Genomic DNA, 17531 nt, shown 5'->3' on the forward strand with positions numbered 1-17531 from the left:
CATGTGTTATGGGTTATGTAACTGAAAGAAACAAAGTCAACTTCTGATTTTTGCATTTGCAGTAGGCAATTTCAGTCTGTAGTACCATACTCCAAATGATGTGTTATCAGTCAGTTTTATGGAGGACAACACTATTCTTCCTAATCCTGTCCTTGCTGCACATATTTGTGTCTGGAATCTTTAACAAGGATCAGGTGGTACTGAAACTAGTTGCAGTGCCCCTACTGAGCTTTCTGTATTCATGAGTAAAAGCCATGGCAGCATAGTAGCAGAATTTAAATCAATGCTCCCATTATGTATCTGTCAACTGTATTGATACTAGCTGGTTTTGGTTTTGAGGTTTGAAACTTGCCCAGTCAAGAGGCAACATTGTTAAAAATGGCTTTTTCCAACACCGTCCACCACTACCACCATCAAAGTTCACTAGTACAAGTCAACAAATGAGTCATGAAAAATGTTTGTTCCTCAAAGGCCAAGAAACATTTACCAACAATGAGGGATTGCATGTGACTCTTGCTTTGTAGTTTGGACAATGCTGAACTAAAACAGTACAGATTGAGAATCAAACTTGTAGCTCCTATGTTGTAAATGGGAATTGGGATAGGTCTTACACAGTCTTAAAACCAAGTACAAAACACTCAACAGAAAAAGAACTAGATACTTAAAATTTTTTGTTAAAATGGACCTTGACCTCAACTGCTACATTGTCTACTAATAATTGCTATCTGTTTAGAGGCCCTTCTAATATAGGTAAGGATAGTTTGTAATTTTTTTTTTTGTTAAAGTTGTGCAATAAAATAAGGAAGCCCATACTGAAGCTTTTGCTTTTCAAGCAATGTGTAATTGTTAATGTGTACAACCATGTCTGAATGTAATAAAACTTCAAATGTGGGAAACCCAGCGTTAAACGTTTCAAGTTTGCCTTGGATATGTCGTCTATTGTGCTGCTACTCACCTCTGTAAGCAGTTTGAGTCCAGGTTAGAGATGTAAATGAGAGCAGAGTTCAGTCTAATGGTCTGGCATCCACAAAGTAAACTTGGTGTATACTCAAAGAAACTTGGGATGTGCTGACTGTAGGTTGCAAGTATTTGAATTTTTCAACACGAAGATAAAGAATTGCTTTACATTTGCTGGTGATCCTGACTGATAATGATGGGATCAGATACTTGTATTAGGTTTGAAATAAATCAACTAATCTGTCTTTAAACATCATCAATTGCTGTAGCCTGTGACCGTTTTTCTTTAAATGTATACGGATTTACTTTGTTTCAAAACATGACACACAACTTGCTCCCACAACCATTCCTCTGGGAGGAAAGATTATTTGATTTTTTTAAAATTCCTGAAATAAGGTAAGTTGAATTCAAATGCCATTCCATGTGCACCTTTGTTGCGTTTGCTGTGTAAGGGACTGAACTTGCAAAACAATTTGTTGGTTGAATACTTTTGAACTTGGGTGTTATAATCCAAAATGTGTTGTGATTCAGTTTCAGTAATGGATTTGACGGGAAAAAGGAGAAAATTCTAAAGTTTTAAATTTAAGGCCAATTTCATGGGAAATGAGAAAAAAAAAATTGACTACAGTAAACTGTTGAACTGATAATGGATAAATCCTCAGTTGCTTTAACTACAAAATGAGAAGAAGTGGGATAACAATGGATGGGGGAAGATTCTAAAAAGCAACATGGACTATAATTCTAGCAATGAGTTGCAAAAGGGGAATATGAAAATGTCTTGCTGAGTACAATTGGTTTGCAGCAAGCATTTTCTGTTAATACATTGAGAGGGTGGTGAGGGGAATTTAGATTCATTAAAACCAGATGTAGGCAAGCCTGAATAAACAATAAGGAAATGGCAGACTTGTTAAATTAATACTTTGCATATGTTTTTACAGTGGAGGAAGTGGATAAAACACCAGAGATAGAAGGGAATATTTTTTAAAAAGTCTTAAGGGAGGAATCCAGTGGATTAAATTTCAGTAACTAATGCATTAATGGATAAAATAATTAATTAGAACTCTTCAGATCTGGTGATTTCCAGCCCAAAATATTAATAATAGGTGAGCAAATTGCAAATGTATTATATTTTCTAAATTTCCCTAATTTAACAATTGTGCATTTGGATTGAAAAGTTGTAATTGTCAACTGGTTGTGTTTAAAAAAAAAAAAAAAAAAAAAAAAAAAAAAATCTGATACTGAATAACTGACCACCTGAATAAGTGAGTGTTGATCAAAGGGCTTGTGTAAATTTGAGAAGGATAGGCCATGTTTGACTTCACTGCCTCACAAAAGTTAAGCAATCGTAAGTAAGATAAGTAGGGAATTGTATATGGTGTTGTCTTTAGGAACATGCAGAAGATATTTGAGCTAAGTGTGAGATGATTACCTCATTCTGCACATTTTAACTATTGGTAATCAAGTGGAAATGCAGGTAGACAAGTTGGTATGTGGCACGCTTGCTTTCATTAACCAGAACATTGAGTACAGGAGTTGGGATGTCATGTTGTGACTGTACCATGACCCTTTTAGAGTATTGCGTGCAATTTTGGTCACCCTGCTATAAGAAAGATGTTGTTCAACTTGAGAGGGTGTGGAAAAGATTAACAAGAATGTTGCCCAGACTGGAGGGTTTGATTTACAGGGAGGCTGAATAGGCTGGGGCTTTTTTCCCTGGAGCACCAGATGCTGAGGGGTGAGCTTAGAGGTTTATAAAATCATAAAGGGTGTGGAAAAGGATGAATATTCAGGATCTTTTTCCTAGTGTGGGAGGAGTCCAAAACTAGAGGGCATAGGTTTAAGTTGAGGGGAGAAAAATTTAAAATGGACCTGAGGGGTAACTTTTTCACACAGTGGGTGTGCATGTATGGAACGAACTGCCAAAGGAGATGGTGGAGGCAGGTACAATTACAACATTTAAAGGGCATCTGGATGGCTATATGAATAGGAAGGGTTTAGAGGGATAAGGGTCAAATGCTGGCAAATGGGACTAGGTCAGAGTGGAATATCTGGTTGGCACGGATGAGTTGGACCGAAGGGTCTGTTTCTGGGCTGTATGACTCTGACATGAGTTGGTGACTGGTTTGGAGCTACAAAGCAAGAAGAGGTAAAAGGAATGTGCTCATATTTGGCCAAATGTGAAAAGCGATGATTGTGAGGGGAGGTGATGGCCCAGTGCTATTATCACTAGACTATTAATCCAGAAACTCAGCTGATGTTCTGGGGACCCTGGTTTGAATCCTGCCGTGGCAGGTGGTGGAATTTGTAATTCAGTAAAAATATGAGAATTAAGGATCTACTAATGACTGGAAAAAAAACCATTTGACTAACTAATGTAGGGAATTTCCTTTAGGGAAGGAAATCTGCCATCCTCACCTGATCTTGCTGATATGTACCTCCAGGCCCACAGCAAGCCAGTATGGAGGGGCAGGTAGTGTTAAGGAAGTGGAGAGGCTGCAAGGCTTGGACAGGCTAGGAGAGTAAATAAAGAATTGGCAGATGAAATACAATGTGGGAAAGTGTGAAGTTATGCAGTTCGATAGGAAGAGAGGTGTAGATTATTTTATATACTGGGGAAAGGTGTCTGAAGTCTGAAGCACAAAAGGACTTGGGAATTCTAATTCAGGACTCTCTTAAGATTAACATGCAAGTTCGGTTGGCAGTTAGGAAGGCAAATACAATGTTATCATTAATTTCAAAAGGGCTAGAATAAAGAGCAGAGATGTACTGCTGAGGGTATAAAGGCTCTGGGCAGACTTCATTTGGAATCTTGAGCAGTTTTGGGGCCCCGTATCCAAGGAAGAATGTGCTGGCATTGGAATGGGTTCAGATGTAGTTTACAAGAATGATCCTGGGGATGTAGAGCTTGTTATATGAGGAGCAGTTAAGGACGCTGGGTCTGTACTCGATCAAGTTTAGAAGGATATGGGGGAATGTGATTGAAACTTACAGAATACTAAGAGGCCTGAACATAGTGGACATGGAGAAGATGTTTCTAACTAGAAGGAGAGACTAGGACCTGAGGGCACAGCCTCAGAGTGAAGGGACAACCCTTTAGAACCGAGATGAGAAGGAATTTCTTAAGCCAGAGGGTGGTGAATCTGCGGAACTCATTGCTACAGAAAGCTGTGGAGGTCAAGTCATTGAGTGTCTTTAAGACAGAGATAGATAAGTTCTTGATCATTAAAAGCCACAAGGATTATGGGGAGAAGGTGGGACAATGGGGTTGAGAAATACATTAGTCATGTATGATTGGTAGGACAGACGCTGGCCCGAAAAGTTTAATTCTACTCTTGTATCTGATGGTTTTATGCTGGGGATCTGCAGGCTTCCAGATTTTCACCATGTATTTAGTTACTTTAATGAAGGCAAATTTAGTTGTATTATCGTGTTTCGGGATGACACTAAACTAAAAGAGTACAACAATCTATATGGATGAAAACAGGAAATTACAAATGGTGGGCTAAACTATGATGAAGCTTAATGTGGGGCAGTGTGAGACCATTAACCTAGGATCCAACAGACAGAAGGACATTTTTAATGGTGAGAGCAAAGGGTTTTAGATGTACGTGTACAAAGACTACTAACGGCTGGTGCCCTAATACAACATGTAAATAACTAATAGAATGTTGCCCTTTATCTCAAATGGATTGGAATTCAAATTCACCAATGAGTGATGATTCAGTTATACCCAGAATTAGAAAGGCCCTTCTCTGGGACACAGCATTCAATTTTGGACACCAAATCCCAGGGAAGAGTTATTGGCCTTGGAATGGATAGAGGGCTGGTGCACCAGGACAATAACCTGGTAAAGAATGTGCAATTCTGAAAATAAGTTGACAAAACTTGGTTTGCACTTCCTTTAGAGATTAAAATGATCAAGGGGCTGCACAGCATTTCCTTTAATTGAAGATTCCTAAAAGATGCCATTATCTTAAAATTAGACACAAGCCATTTAAGACTGAAATCTGTAAGCAGTTTTTCTGCACCATGACCTAGAGCAGTAGATGTGTGGCAATATCCTACCACCAGCAATTTATTCTCCAAGTCACAGTCCATTCTAACTTAGAAATGTATCGCCATTCCTCCACTGTCATTGGATTAAAATTCTGGAATTCCCTACCTAACAGCACAGGAAGAGTATATGCACCACATTGTGGCATTTCAGCAAAGGGGCATACCACTAATTCTCAGCAATGATTAGGGTTGGGTAATAGATGCTGGTCTGGCAGATGATGTTCATATCCCATAAATGAATTAAAAGATAATATTCCATTGTGATTTTGGCAGACCACTGGGAGAAGCTACTCTGAACATTTACTCTGCCTACAGCCAAAGAAGACCCATGTGGTTGGTTTTTAAGATACTTTCTGTGGGCTAGGAGAATATGGGTTGCTGCTCGTGTCAACTTCTGGAATGCTTGATATTGGAAACAGCTGGCTACAAGATGGAAAATATACAGCATACACAGCCCAATGGCAGCATTAGGACAAAGCCCAGTGTTCTCAACTACTCCCGTTGACATCTATCTCAATGTTAACTTCTGCCGTGCATTAATAGTGCAAAGTACATAATGTAAATAGTATTAGTAACGTTGGAAACATTCCTGGCTGCTCCAAACATTGTTCATTTACCAATAAGTACTGACATGAAAACCTAAAGCCAGAGACCATTCATGAGGTTGGTTGGGCCACTGAGCTAGTTTGTTGTTTCACAGACGTTTCATTACCGTGCTTGGTAACATCCTCAGTGCAGCCTCCGATGAAGCGTTGGGTGTGTTTTCCCGCCTGGTTTTTAAACTCTGGAGTCTGTTGAGTTGGATTGCCTCACTTCCGGTTTTCCTTCGTAGTGGAATGTATATGGGGTCGAGTTCTATGTGTTGATTAATAGCATGCTTCGTAGAGTGCCATGCTTCTAGGAATTCCTGTGCCTGTCTCTGCTTAGCTTGTCCCAGGATTTTGGTGTTGTCCCAGTCGAATTGGTCCTTGTCCATGCGGATTGAGATGAGTAAGTATTGGTTGTGTCTTTTTGTAGCTAGTTGGTGTTCGTGTACCCTTGTTGTTAGTTTCCTTCCTGTTTGTCTGATGTAGTGTTTCTCACAGTGTCTGCAGGGGATCTTGTAGATGACATTGGTCCTGTCCATGGTGGGGAGTGGGTCTTTAGTTCGGGTGAGCAGTTGTCATAGGGTTGATGTGGGCTTGTGTGCCACTCTGATGCCCAGCGATCAAAGGAGTCTTGTTAGTTCCGATGTGTTCCTGATGTGTAGGGTAGTGTGATGAGTGTGTCGGGGTGTGTAGTATCTTCCTGGTGTTGTTTGTGTAGGCATCTTCTGACCCAGTTTTTTGGATATCAATTATCCTTGAAAACCTGGAAGAGGTATTCTTCTTCCTCTTGGCGTAGTTCTGTGTTGCTGCAGTGTGTTGTTGCCCTTTTAAATAGTGTTTGCAGGCAGCTTCGTTTGTGTGTGTTGGGATGGTTACTGTTGAGGTTCAGCACCTGGTCCATGTGTGTGGCTTTTCTGTGTACTTTCGTTTGGAGTTCCCCATTTGTCTTGCGCTCTACCATGACGTCCAGGAATGGGAACTGTTTGTTCTTCTCCTCCTTTCTGGTGAATTTTATTCCGGTGAGGGTGTTGTTTATAAGTTTGTGTGTCTCCTCTAGTTTGGTCCGTTTGATGATGACAAAGGTGTCGTCCACGTAGCGTGTCCATAGTTTTGGTTGGATTAGCAGAAGGGCATCCTTTCTCGTCTTTGCATCAGTGCCTCTGCTATGAGTCCGGAGATAGGTGATCCCATGGGTGTCCCGTTGACTTGCTCGTATGTTTGGCCGTTGAAAGTGAAGTGGGTGGTGAAGCATAGGTCCAGTAGTTTGAGCATGTTTTCTGTGACGATGATTTCACTGGGGTCTTGCTCTTGTTCCAGTAGTGTTGTCATTGTTTCCCTTGCTAGTGGTATGTCTATTGATGTAAATAGGGCAGTGACATCAAACGAAATCATGGTCTCTTTGTCGTCTATCCTTATGTCTTTGATGGAGTTGAGGAATTCTTGGGCTGAGTGGATAGAGTGGGGTGACTTGTTGACCAGGTGCCTGAGTCTCCTTTGTAGTTCCTTGGCTAATCTGTGCGATGGAGTGCCTGGTAGGGAGACTGTGGGCCTAAGGGGTTCTTCCGGCTTGTGCACTGCTGAACTGGTTTGTTGTTTCACAGACGTTTTGTTACCGTGCTGGGTAACATCCTCAGTGCAGCCTCCAATGAAGCGTCGGTGTGTTTTCCCGCCTGGTTTTTAAACTCTGGTGTCCGTTGAGCTGGATTGCCTCACTTCCGGTTTTCCTTCGTAGCGGAGTGTAGATGGGGTCGAGTTCTATGTGTTTATTAATAGCATGCTTTGTGGAGTGCCAGGCTTCTAGGAATTCCCGTGCTCATCTCTACTTAGCTTGTCCCAGGATTTTGGTGTTGTCCCAGTCAAATTGGTGGTTCTCCTTGTCCATGTGGATAGAGATGAGTGAGTATTGGTCGTGTCTTTTTGTAGCTAGTTGGTGTTCGGTACCCTTGTTGTTAGTTTCCTTCCTGTTTTGTCCGATGTAGTGTTTCTCACAGTGTCTGCAGGGGATCTTGTAGATGACACTGGTCCTGTCCGTGGTACTCCAAAACCAGAGACCATTACTTAGTTTTAATTAACAGTAGGTACTTTAGGTGACAATTCTGCCAAATAATGTACTTTCTTATTACTGACATGACAGAAAGCAACAAATGAATTGAGCATTGCAACACGGTATAACAACAATGCAAATGGCAAACTGAATACAATTCTATTATAATGAACATTAAAGTTATACATCTGGTAATACCATCAAGATTTGGATATAGATTTTAAAGGATACAGATTCTAGTTAACACTCTGTCCTTCAATCACATTAGCCCTGAATGATCAGGGTGAGAATGAAGGAAAATTGATCTCAAACTTCAATTATAGCTTCTACTTTTAATACCTAATATAGCAGTTTGAGAAATTTGGCTTGTATCTCTCTGAAACTATACGGGCAAAGAGCAATTTGGTGCCATTGAAATATGAAGCATTTAAAGAGGATTATGACCACAGGTGTAATTGCAGAAGGGTCATATGCTCATTCTTCCTTGAAAATCTGTAATTCCACCATTATAGTATTTAACTGTTTCCTGAATAGCTTTTGTCCTCGTTACCCAGCTAGAAGATCATGAAAGAGACAGTGAGGCCTAACATCAGTTCTGAATTAGTTTACATCTAGGGCCTTTCACCTTACCTTCGTTATTTAATTTGAAAAAAGGCTGCAGATGAATTTTCTCCATTTTACTTGGTATCTTAACTATGTCTACAAAGTTGCCTTTCATTTGTATCCTTTTCAGAGCCAAGATTTGGTTTCTCCTAACACTCAGGACCATCCTTATGGTCCTTTCCTATAATACTTGCTGGGGCTTACGTTTTGTGGTCAGTGGCCTGGATTGAGCACAGTGCTTAAGATTGTCATAACATTCAAGGCTATGGGCCTAGTGTGGGAAAATGGTATTAGTGTAGGTAGGAGTATACTTTTGGCAGTACAAAACTAGATGGGCCGAAGGGCCTGTTCTGTACTGTGTGATTCTATGAAGGTGAGGCCTGCTCAGAGCACTATACTGCTTCATTATGTTGCTTTCAGATTTTAAAGACGCAGTAATTTTGCTCAACGTTCTGCTTGCTTTGTTGCTAGACATAGCACAGCAATCGGAGATGGTTGCTTGTCTTTTATGTATCTCATGCAGCAATAAGGAAGCTGCTACTATTAATAATTACCCACAATTATGGAAATGTAAACCGTTCCACGCCCAACTCAATATAGATCTGCCAATCCTATAAAATTATTCCTTAATTCCATAATCCTATTCTTAACAAATTACGTCTGGCATTTAATCAAAAGACTTTTTCAGAGTCTAGGTATATGTTATCATCTAGGTTTTGATCGATCCAAAGATATGTCCTTCATTAAAAAAAAGTCAACTTCATGATATAAGATCTTTTTTGACAGTCTGTAATTTTTCTAATAATCCCTTCTTTTCCAAGGTGAATTACTATGAATAAATTGGTAACTGTCACAGAAATATGACTCTGACCAGTTTAACCTTTGAATTAGGCACAGCTTTCAGAGATAATTTGACAATGCTTCAATATAGTGTGATTTATAATGTTCCAATCCAATGTGGTGAGAGGTGTTTGATTTATATATATATGTACTTTTAAGACTGTGAATTTTGAATATTGCTGGTTTACTTCTCTAAAGGATTTTAAAAACAGCTAGGTCAGACAGTCCTTCCAAAACAGGTAACCTAAAGCATATGTGTTGGAAAGTATGAAGCTCCTGGAGTGTTAATGGAAAATTGTTTTTTACTGTGCTGGTTTATGACAGGGAGTATAATCATTGAATGCCATTAATTTGCTTTTTGTTCAAAATAATCAAAGATTGATGTTATGCTAGAAAACCCAGAGGTTGTAAATTTTAAGCAGTTTGGAGGAGACAATTGGGGTCAAAAGCAGATGCAGTATCTCTCAAGTAATAAGTATAAGACAATTCCAGGAAAACACAGTGACTGCGGTATAAAGGTTTGGTTGTGAAACTTCCAAACCAGGAGTGTTTGATTAGAAATCTGTCAGGTATTAAAAGCTAAGAAAGTCTAAGCTTCCAGCTTTGAGAGTATTCATTTAAAAAGACTTCATAGTTCACAGGATGGCATTAAGGAGAAGCAGTTAAGTCAAACTTAAAGGTCAGAATTCACACAACACCTGACGAAGGAGCAGCGCTAAGAAAGCTTGTGATTTCAAATAAATCTGTTGGTCTATAACCTGGTGTTGTGTGACTTCTGACCTTGTCCATCCCAGTCCAACACCAGCACCTCCACGCCAAACTTAAAGATTTGACATAAAGGGGTAATTTCTTCAGATTTGAGTCTCCATGATGGTTAGTGACAGGAAACAGTATATGTTGTATTTTACCATGTTTTAAGATTTTTCTAAACATGATCAGCATCCAGACAGCTTGGCAAAAATGCAGGAAATAGGTCAAACACCATTGATAGAAGTGAATGCTCAAAGAAGATGATGTTCAAATGCTCAACATCTTTAAGGAATAGTGAGGAGGTGTTAGTCTAGTGGTATTATAGCTTGACTATTAATCCAGACACCCAGGTAATGTTCTGGCAACAAAAACAGAAATTGCTGGAGAAACTCAGCAGGTCTGGCAGCATGTGTGGAGAGAAAGCAGAGTCAATGCTTTAGGTCCAGTGACCCTTCATCAGAACTAATAGCAGCTACGAAATGGTGGTATATATGCTGAATGCAGTCCATGGCCTAGGTAAAAGGAGTGAGAAAATAAGTGGCGATGCAACCAGAGGGAAAGAAAGATGTTTAGGCAAACAAAAGAATGGTTAATGGTAAACCAGGGAAGGCGGGAAGCTGATATTTGAGACTATGAGTAAGTGAAAATGGATTGGCTGTGCTGAAAGCAGCCCATGTGGCAACGAGGCCTGAGGTGGTGCAGGTTGGTAAATGACATGGAAGAAGGTGTCCAGGCTCTAAAATTATTGAACTTAATATTGAGTCCTGAAGGCTGCAGAGTTCCCAAGCAGAAAATGAGGTGCTGTTCTTCCAGGCTGCACTGAGCTTTGCTGGAGCACTGCAGCAAGCCCGGGACAGAGTTGGCCAGGGAACGTGGTGGTGGGTTGAAGTGACAGGCAACTAGAAGCTTGAGGTCATTTTTGTGTAGGTGCTCCGCAAAATGATTGTCCAGCTGTGTTTTGTCTCCTTAATGAAGAGGAGTCCACATTGTGAGTAGCGAATACAGTAGATTAGATTGAATGAAGTGTATTTGGAGGTGTGTTTGGAGTCTTGGCTGGTGAGGAGAGGTAAATGGGCAGCTGTTGCGTTTTCTGCATTTGTATGGGAAGGTGCCTCGGGTGCATGGGGAGGGGTTGGGAGTGGAGGCGGAGTAGACCAGCTGTTCCAGAGGAATGATCCCTGCAGAATGCTCGGAATGCTGGCAAGGGAGGGGAAAGTGTGTCTGGAGGTGGCGTCCTGCTGGAGGTGATGGAAATGGTGACTTACAGTCTTTTGGATGTCGATGCTGGAGGTGGAAAGTGAGGACTGGTGGACCCTATCAGTGTTGTGAGAGGGGAAAGAAGGGGTGAGGGCAGAATTGTGAGAAATGGCTTGAACATGGCTGAGGCCCCTGTCACCTACAGTGCTGGGGTTGAGGAAAATGCTGGATATATCTGAGGTCCTCCTGCGTAAGATGGCATCATCAGAACAGATGTGACAGAAATGGAGAAACTGGGAGAATGGAATGGAGTCTTTACAGGAAACAGGGTGTGAGGATTTTTAGTCAAGGTAACTGTGGGAGTCAGTGCATTTGTAGTGGATATTGGTGGCCAGCCTATCCCCAGAAATGGAAACAGCGATGTCAAGGAAAGGAAAGGAAAGGAGGAATGGACCAGGTGAAGGTAAGAGCAGGTTGGAAATTGGACTCAAAATTAATAAACTTATCCAATTTTGGAGAGAAGAAAATAGCACTGATGATATCATCAATGTAACGGGGAAAGAGTTGTGAGGAAGGACACGAGTAGGACTGGAGCAAGGAATTTTCCATATTCCCCACAAAGAGACAGAAATAACTGGGGCCCACGAGGATATCCATGGCCACACCTTTAATCTGAAGATAGTGAGTGCAGTCATTGTTTAAAGTGAGGCCGAGTCAGCCAGACAAAGGAGGGTGGTGGTGGATGGGGACAGTTCAGGCCTTTTTTCCCAGGTAGAAGCAGAGAGCCCTGAGACCATGATGGGGGATGGTCGTGTGAAGGGACTGCACGCTCATGGTAAAGAGGAAGTGGCTGGAACACAGCCCAGTCCATCACACAAGCCAACCTTCATCCATTGACTCCATCCACACTTCTCACTGCCTCAGTAAGGCAGCCAACATCGTCAAAGACCCCTCACACCCCGGTTTTAATCTCTTCCAACCTCTTCTGTCGAACAGAAGATACAAGAGCTTAAATACATGTACTAACAGATTCAAGAACAGCTTCTTCCCCGCTGTTATCAGACTTCTGAATGGACCTCTCCAAATGTTGGCCTCGTGCTTTGTGCATCTTCTCTGCAGCCATAACATTGTATTCCTCGCTCTGTTCTATTGCCCTAATGCACTTTGTATGGTATGATCTGCCTGTGCTGCACACAAAACAAAACTTTTCACTGTACCTGGGTACATGTGACAATAATAAATCAAATCAAATCAAACTGGAAATTCTGAAACTAATGTGAAGCTTCAGAGGAATCGTGGATGTAAGTGGGAAGGAACTGGACAAGGGGAGAAAACATTGTGTGGAGGTAGAAGGCGATGGGCTCTGTGGGACAGGAGCTGGCAGAAACAATGGGTCTGCCTGGGCAGTCCTGCTTATGGATTCTGGGAAGAAGGTAGAAGCGGGCCGTGTGGGGTTGGGGGACCATGAGCTGGGAAGCTGTGTTGGGGACAATCGCCAGAATGAGATGAAAATACTGACCACCGTGGACACAATGGCCTGATGTTCAATGTTGGTCACAGTCCAAGGGGAAACAGGAGGAGGTATCTGAGAACTGCTATTCAGCCTCTGCAATGTAGAGGTCAGTATGCCAGACATCAAGAGCACCAGCTTTGTTGGCAGGGGTTTTAGTGTTCTGAGGACCTGAGTTTGAACCCCACCATGGCAGCTGGTGAAGTTTGAGTTCAGTAAAAATCTAATTAAGAATTTAAAATAAAACTGCTGCTGTTTGTCATGAGAAAACACATCTGGTTCATTAATGTCCTATAGGGAAGGAAACTGCTGACTTTACTTGGTCTGGAATTACATATAGGCAAGACCAGGTAATGTGATTGACTCTTAATTCCCCTCTGGCAGCAGACAAATGGGGATATCACCGACAGCAAGCTCCCCAGCATTTATTACTCATCTCTAATTGCCATTAGGGATGGGCAATAAATGCTGGGGAGCTTGCGATTGGTGGTATCCCCATTTTTTTCTGTTTCCCCTGACTTCCTGGAGGTTAGTGGTTTTGACTTTGGAAGGTGCTGTCAAAGGAGCCTTGGTGAATTTCTGCAGTGCATCTTTTAGGTGGTACACACTGCTGCTACTGACATCAGTGATGGAGGGAGTGGACGTTTGTGAACGTGATGTCAATCTAGTGGGCTGCTTTATCCTGGATGGTGTCAAGTTTAGATAGTTGGATTGATAGATGGATAGATAGATACTTGATGACCAGCACAGACACGATGGCCTCTTTTCCATGCAGTAAAAACTCCATGATTCTACGATTTGAGGGACTGTCAACCCTTTAATGAGAAAATTGCCTCAGGAAGGTACTGACTACTGGTTGTCCATGCTAACATGCCTGCCAGGGATGGTATCCTTGGGGTTGCTAACAGTAGTGGCAACATAGAACACAGAACAGTACAGCACAGTACAGGCTCTTCGGCCCATGATGTTGTGCCGACCTATTATCCTTATAAGATCAAACTACCCTGCATACCCTACATTTTACTATCCTCCACGTGCCTATCCAAGAGTCGCTTAAAAGTGTCTAAAGTATCAGACTCCACTACCACCACCGACAGCACATTCCACACACCCACCACTCTCTGTGTAAAGAACCTACCTCTGACATCTCCCCTATACCTTCCTCCAATCACCTTTAAATTATGCCCCCTCGTAATAGTCATTTCCGCCCTGGGAAAAAGTCTCTGACTATCCACTCTATCTATGTCTCTCATCATCTTGTACACCTCTATCAAGTCACCGCTCGTCCTTCTTCACTTCAATGAAAAAAACCCAGCTCCCTCAACCTTTCCTCGTAAGGCCTGCACTCCTGTCCAGGCAGCATCCTGGTAAATCTCCTCTGCAACCTCTCTAAAGCTTCCATATCTTTCCTATAATGGGGTGACCAGAACTGAATACAATATTCCAAGTGTGGTCTAACCAGAGTTTTATAGAGCTGCAGCATAACCTCGTGGCTGTTAAACTCAATTCCCCTGCCAATGAAAGCGAACACATCTTACACCTTCTTCACAACCCTATCAACTTAGATAGCAACTTTGAGGCATCCATGGATGTGGACCCCAAGATCCCTCTGTTCCTCCACACTGCCGAGAATCCTACCATTAACCTTGTATTCTGCATTCAAATTTGACCTTTCAAAATGAATCACTTCACACTTTTCTGGGTTGAATTCCATCTGCCACCTCTTTACCCAGCTCTGCATCCTGTCAATGTCCTGTTGCAACCTACAACAGCCCTCCACACTGTGCCCAACTCCACTAACCTTCGTGTCATCGGCAAACTTACTAACCCACCCTTCCACTTCCTCATCCAAGTCATTTATAAAGATCATGAAGAGCAGAGATCCCAGAACAGATCCCTGCAGGACACCACTGGTCACCGAGCTCCAGACTGAATACTTTCCATCTGCTACCACCCTCTGTCTTCTATTGGACTGCCAATTCTGTATCCAGACAGCCAGATTTCCCTGAATCCCATGCCTCCTTACTTTCTGATTGAGCCTACCATTGGCAACCTTATCAAATGCCATGCTAAAATCCATATACACCACATCCAATGCTCTGCCTTCATCGATGTGTTTTGTCATGTCCTCAAAGAATTCAATAAGGCTTGTGAGGCATGACCTACCCCTCACAAAGCCATGCTGACTATTTCTAATCAAACTGTGCTTTTCCAAATAATTGTAAATACTAGCTCTCAGAATCCTCTCCAATAATTTGCCCACCACAGAAGTAAGACTGACTGGTCTATAATTCCCAGGATTATCCCTATTCCCTTTCTTGAACAAGGGAATGACATTTGCCACCCTCCAATCATCTGGTACTACTCCAGTGGGCAGTGAGGACGCAAAGATCATTGCCAAAGGGGCAGCAATCTCTTCCCTCGCTTCCCATAATAACCTTGGGTATATCCTGTCTGGCCCAAGGGACTTATTTATCTTCATGTTTTTCAAAATTTCTAGCACATCCTCCTTCCTACTATCAACCTGTTTGAGCATATCTGCCTGTTTCATGCTGTCCTCACAAACATCAAGGCCCCTCTGACTGGTGAATACTGAAGCAAAGTATTCATTAAGGACCTCCCCTACCTCCGTACACAAGTTCCCTCCACTATCCCAGATTGGCTGGATATATATGTATATATATATATCCATCTCTCTTTTAAAGCCTCATATGAAGTCTGTCGCCACTACTCTCCCAAGCAGTGGATTCCAAATACTAGCAACTCTCTGAGTAAAGAATTTTTTCCACATCTCACTCCTAGCTGTCTTGCAGATAATCTTGAAATTGTAACCCACAGTTACTAAAATACCAACTTATAGAAACAGAATATCCTTCTTTACCCTGTCAAAATTGTTCAATATTTTAAACACCCCAATAAGGTCATCTCTTAGTCTTCTCTGCTCCAAGGAAAATAAGCACAATTTCTCTAATCTTTCCTTGTGTCTAAAAGCCCTCATTCCTGGTATTATTCTAGTAAATCTCCTTTGCACTCTCTCCAGGGCTTTAACATCTTTCTTTGAATAACGGTGCCCGGCGCTGAACACAATAGTCTAAATGTGGTCTGACATCCTTTTAAAGTAACACTTGTACATCTCACAACTCACATGCAGTCTGGCTATGAGGGCTCTATCACAGGTTTTTTAACACTCATTCACGCAATGAGGGTGTCAATGTCTAGGCCAGAGTCAACCACATTGCTGTGGGTCTGGACTCACATGTAGTCCACACCTGGTAAGGATGGCGGTTTCCTTCCCTGAAGGATATTCATGAACCAGATGGGTTTTTCTGACAATTGACAATGATTTCATGGTCAATATCTGACTCCTAATTTCAGATTTTAGGACTTTAACTTCCCAATCCCAACTGACTGGAATGTTTATGCACAATTCTAATATCCCTTCACTCCCACCTTTGATCCCCTCACAGAGGAGACATTTAGCTTTTGATGTGAGATGTGGTTTGTGTTATCCTGCTGCTAACAGGATAGTGTCACCCCTGAATCCCTGTGAAACCCCACAACCAAAAGCCTCCAGCCTTTTTCTGTTCATTACTCACCTTGTCTTAGCTGCTTCTTTCCTTTCCTGCCATATTGGCAGTTGGTTAGCTCGGTTGGCTGGACAGCTGGTTTATGACACAGAGTGACGCTAACAATGGAGGTTTATATTCTTGCACTGGCTGATGTTACCCATGAAGATGTCAACATTGCCCCTTGCCAGAGGTGAGGTGATCCTCATGTCAAACTCACCATGAGTTGTTTCTTGTCTAATAAAAAAAAGTAGGAATACGTGGTGATTTTACCTTATCCACCGGGGCAGAGGATGCTGGAGATGAGAAGCAGCAGCTGGAAAGAGATTTATTCCTGGTGCGTTATGATTGGGTTGATAAGGAACAAGTTGTTCTGCTTCCACCCACGCAAACTCACTATCTGTGGCACATTCTTCCTCACTTCCAGGCACCAGCATAGATACTTGCATCTGGGATACTATCTGGGTACATGAATAGAAAGTCTTTAGAGGGATATGGGCCAAATACTGGCAAATGGCACTAGGTCAGATTGGGATGTCTGGTCATTGCAGACAAGTTGGAATGTTCCAGACGAGTCTCCTCATGTTAAATTCCAGGTAAATTGGTATGTTTTTTAGGGATTGAGTGGGGATGGAGAAGGTTGACCAGATTCACTGGAGAGAGAGGTAATGAAATTGAAATGAAGGGTGGTTAGTCACAGAGGAATCTGGTTGCCCCTCTGGATCTTTCCTCCACTCCACCTCTGTCCGATACCTTTCCTTCCTTTGATCCCACCTTTGTCATGTATTTACTATTCTCTCGGACCTGTTCTCTTCATGCTCAGCAAAGTACTGTTTTATCTCTCTGGGAAGGCAGCGATGTAGTGGGAATATCACTGGTCCAGCAATCCAGAAATGTATGTTCTGGGGGAGGGGGGAGAAGTTCATTATCCCACTGTGGCAGATGGTAAGAGAACTCAATACAATTTGGAATTAAAAGATGGTCTAATGATAATCATTATTGATTGCTGTAAAAACACATCATCTTCACTAGTGTCTTTCAGGGAGGAAGGCTGCTGGCTTTAACTGGTCTAACCTACATGTGACTTCAACCCCACAGCAATGTGGTCAACTCCTATCTGCCCCATAAAATGACCTGGAGAACCAATCTGTTCATGGGCAATTAGGGCAACCAGCACCAGCCTTACCAGTAATGCCTACAACTTCTACGAATAAAGTGGATTTTGCGGGTTTTGCTGGTGGTGGAACGCTGCACTGGGAAGGGGCCTGATTGCAGTTTGATGCCTGCACTGGGACGCTGCACTGGGAAGGGGCCAGATTGCAGTTTGCTGGCTGCACTGGGAAGCTGGACTGGGAAGGGGCCTGATTCAAGTTTCTGGCTGCACTGGGGTGGGGCGTGGGTGCATTTTGCTGGTTGGACTG

The sequence above is a fragment of the Rhincodon typus genome, chromosome 21 (assembly GCF_021869965.1).
Source record: "Rhincodon typus isolate 14 chromosome 21, sRhiTyp1.1, whole genome shotgun sequence".
NCBI classification, from domain to species: Eukaryota; Metazoa; Chordata; class Chondrichthyes; order Orectolobiformes; family Rhincodontidae; genus Rhincodon; species Rhincodon typus.